The sequence below is a fragment of the Palaemon carinicauda genome, chromosome 25 (genome assembly GCF_036898095.1).
Source record: "Palaemon carinicauda isolate YSFRI2023 chromosome 25, ASM3689809v2, whole genome shotgun sequence".
Classification (NCBI taxonomy): domain Eukaryota; kingdom Metazoa; phylum Arthropoda; class Malacostraca; order Decapoda; family Palaemonidae; genus Palaemon; species Palaemon carinicauda.
Window position 1 is genome coordinate 13,721,552 of NC_090749.1, and position 4,718 is coordinate 13,726,269.

The following is a 4,718-nucleotide window of genomic DNA, read 5'->3' on the forward strand; positions in this document are numbered from 1 at the left end:
TCTCTCTCTCTCTCCAAGTACCGAAACTACGCTATAATAAAAATGCCTTGAAAAAGATGACAATCTTTTGGTGAAACCAAATTCGCTTTTGGCAAAGAAGCAAGAAAAGAATATGTCAATAAGAAGAATCTTTGTGTTAAAAATGATAATATTTGTTATAGAAGACATTTTTATGCATATCTTTTTTCTGTTGCACATATAGCCTAATTATACTATTAGGCTCCGGGTGATAAAATCAATGCTCAGTTTCACGGTCGTCCAGCCCGGCCTCATTAATGGTGTCCCTGTCCGAGCATCATAGCGATTTGGTACTCACAGTCTCTACCGTCCCATTATCGTTGTTGGGTTTTCTATTTAATTATGATTTAGGTGCATAAACAATAACAACAACAACAAAAATAACACCAATCACAAGAATAAACCGCAATGCAGAAACAGACACAAATTCTATATCTATATTGTTTCTTGTGTTTCTGTAAATAGAAGTTTGTAAAAGATGAATCTTCTGCTAACTACAACTGTCCTCAGGACTCACTCAAGTTTTGGGTGTTGAGGCAAATTGCCTCCGAACAGTTTTTCGGTAAAGTTCCCTCGACAGATCTTTCTTTTGCTTTTAGGAATGATCAATAATATGCATCCTTTAATTTTATCTCTCTCTCTCTCTCTCTCTCTCTCTCTCTCTCCTCTCTCTCTCTCTCTCTCTCTCTCTCTCTCTCTCTCTCTCTCTCCATAGTGTGCAACCAGCTTTTTAGTAGATACTTCATTGAGAAATTATAGTTCTTTGAGCACATGGAATTTTTCAATATCTTTTAACAGCAGCATAAAGTTATGTCAATGCAATCGTTGCTAAATAACTAATATGACACCTGGGTGACTGATATAACCCCGTGGGTCTCTCTCTCTCTCTCTCTCTCTCTCTCCTCTCTCTCTCTCTCTCTCTCTCTCTCTCTCTCTTTTCTTCTTCTTCTTCTTCTTCCAGGTGTCAAAGTTCATTGCAAGTCAGCATAAGAAAACGTCAACAAAATCTCTTTCTTAACAACAACAACTTCCCAAGTCCAACGATTGAATGCACTCGACTCCAATTGATGCATCCATGTATCAATTCTTTTATTTCATAGATGTATATGTATACATGTACATATTGATTTATGTATGAACGGGTGTATTAGATATTTGTTTTATAATTTATATATAAATCAGAGATATGAACATATTATAACAGTCGTTTCTTTCATTTGCTCTCAAAATTTATGCTTCACTTCCAAGAGAGAGAGAGAGAGAGAGAGAGAGAGAGAGAGAGAGAGGAGAGGAGAGAGAGAGAGAGAGAGAGAGAGAAAGAGAGAGAGAATTAAGATAAAATATATAAAATATATAGGTACACGATTAGAGAGAGAGAGAGAGAGAGAGAGAGAGAGAGAGAGAGAGAGAGAGAGAGAGATAATTGCTGCTTTACAGTGAAATTATTTCGTATAAACTCAATCTGATACTTCGTGAGTGTTGGTCCTCTGCTTGCAATTCTCTACGTAGACACGATTAAGGGAAATAGCAATAAATGAACTCATACTTTTTTACAAGTTCATCATCAATTTTCTAAGAGATTCTTATTGATGAAGAAAATAAACAAAAACAACTGAAGATGACTAAATCCTTTTCATTGTGGGAAAGCAGCAATGAAGGTATGTTGGGGTGGGGGGGGGGGGGAGGTTGCAACGTCATCCTCTGTGCAGATAGAATACATTCATTTTCTGAAGCCTCTCTTCATTTCTTGATCAAAAGGATAGTTACTGAAACAAATAAAACGATTCCAATTAACTAAAAATAGATTATAAACCAATATTAATGAAACGACTTTGCATAATAATATCAAAAGCAAAAGATAGTTAAATCCTCTCTTGCAATTTCTAGAATTTACAAAGTGTTTTTTTATTCCTTTGAAATGCAATGAATATCAATCAAATTTTGACACCAATTGTCCTTTATGGTATTCCTTCATTGGTCATGAAGGAATCACTGAATAGAGACGTTTCTCAGTCACAAAGTATAATATCCTTCTATCCTTCTATCACTCAAAGAAGGAATAATAAGGAGATAACATGTTCTCTTTATTGAATCCCTTTCAGAAAATCTAATCTCATTAAATAAACTAAAGGTAATTAGCTCTCTCTCTCTCTCTCTCTCTCCTCTCTCATCTCTCTCTCTCTCTCTCTCTCTCTCTCTCTCTCTCTCTCTCTCTCTCTCTCTTGCTATACCAATACCTTCCTTGCCATCTTGCTTCCTGGTACGTAGGAACATTCAATGAATAAATTGCAAAACGAAAATAATAAGAATCAAGAGAGATGAAAGAAGACAAGAGGAAGACTATACAGTTTTCATTACAAGAAATATTATCAACGTCTGTCATTGTAACTCTCTCTCTGAATCCAGCCTTCATTGCATGTGCATGTGTTTGTCTATGGGATATTTGTCGTGAATAAAGAATTATGTCTCTTGCTTAGTTATAGAGACAAGACAAGTATTTCTGTAATTATGTGCTTTGGGATTATAAACCCCTTTCAATATTTGCATCGCAACTTGTTGTATAAAACACACATGATAATATCTGGGTGTAAATATCAGCATCAATATATCCTTTAAGACATAGCATCGTCCACAATGAAAGACGAATATCAGTAAGTGATGATACTTTCAAAATGTTTCTCTAGAAAGCTGATGCAATGGATATAAGGAAGAGGGACATCCATTAAAGGGTTGTAGACTCATTAGTGAGGTTATCCCACCCTGATGCCAACGACATTATTGATTTCTACTCCTTTTAGTTTAGGGTTTAAAAGCCGATCATGAATGGAGAGACAAGGGACAGTGACATTGACCTTGCTAGCATAACAATAACCATGAGATTGACCATATATACATTATGATCAGTGCCCAAGTCCTTCTCTAGCCAAACTGGCACTAGGGTGTGATAGGCAATGGCTGCTAAGGACTCAGCAGGCTCCCCAAAGCACCCATCCTTAGCTCACAAGGATGGTGAGGTTGAGGATACTACAAGAAATTATTGAGCTTAAGCGGGACTTAAACCCAAGTCTAGCAGATCGGCAGGCAGGTGTACCAACCGTGTGTCACACGATCGTACATAATTCATTTTGTATATAATATGCTTGTATCTTCTCTCTTCCCTCGCACTAAAAAGAACCAGAATAAAAATGTCTGCGTTTCTCCTATGTAACATTGTCTGTTTCTCGAATATGTAATTTCCTGTTTCCTTGAGGTTTTGTATACAAAGGAGAGTGTTCTATAATAAATTAACTCAGTTGCTTTCACACTGCCTTTGGTGTTCACAACCTTTCTCTCGGCACCGTCACATTGGTGACCCCGGAGTGACTCGAGCAGGTGGTCAACGGCTCGCATGTAACACTGTCTGTTTCTCGAACATGTAATTTCCTGTTGCCTTGAGGTTTTGTATATGAAGGAGAGTATTCTATAATAAATTAACTCAGTTGTTTTCACACTGCCTTTGAGTTCACAACCTTCTCTCGGCCCGTCACACAAGGACGTTTTCAATAGATTACCATGACCCTAACGAGAGAATAAAATATCTGGCACTGTGGGCTGTTAAAACCACAAAATTTATATGATTCTAAGTTCGTTTGAATAGAAAAATCCGCAAATCACAGAAGAATTGAGCAATTGAAGATAATGGAACATAAAAACTACAATAATCTTAAAAGGATGAAACAATGAAAGAGAACCTCTATTAAAGAAATGTAAGAATAAAACAATAATCAACACAACATTCCTGAACACCTACACTATGACTATTTGCAACAGCCGGAAATATAAACTTTCAAAGGTCAACACTGTTTTTAAAAATAACAAAAGTATAAATTGATGTGATTAAAACATAAAAATTTGATGTTTTTTGTCAAGAGGAATAAAGAAAATAGCACAGCAGAAGTCAACCACATAAAGGTATTTGGTCAGATATTTTATTTGATACAAATAGAACAGAAATATAGACTGGATTTTTTGTGTGTGCGGGGGCTGGATAATCTCTGAGAAAACACGTTATACCATAATATGCATCGTGTTCCCTAAGAGGTTTCCTAAGAGCTACAGGGTGAAAAAAGATGGAGGAAAGGCAGGTGGCAGTAGCAACAAATGGAAAGGTCCATTCATCTTCTCTCTCTCTCTCTCTCTCTCTCTCTCATCTCTCCTCTCTCTCTCTCTCCTCCTCTCTCCTCTCTCTCTCTCTCTGTTTGTGTGTGTTTCTTCGTTCATAAACCCTTGTTTCCAATGACATAATTCAAAATCTTGACCGGTTGATATCGTTATAGTTCAAAACGACCATTGGTTTACAACTCGGAAACAATACATACTTATTTGGTTCTTGTTTTTGCCTTTATCTCAGGTGAGAACGGCATTGTCTTATTATTGGCACGCAACGGGGGAGGGGGGGGGGGGGGGTCGGCATTTCAAAGGAATAATTTGGTAATGAAATGATAACTCATGTTTTAATTGTACTCATATCAACCAACAATTATACTTATGCTAGCGTTAAATGGCCACTGTTTTGAACTGTATTTATTCATGTGTGTATGTATAACTATGGAGGAAATGACTTTATACATGATTGTTCCAAGCAAATACCATATATGCTTGCATGTTCATGTATGACCTTGTCTACAAATCAATGCGTTTTACGATGTTTGATGTTACGC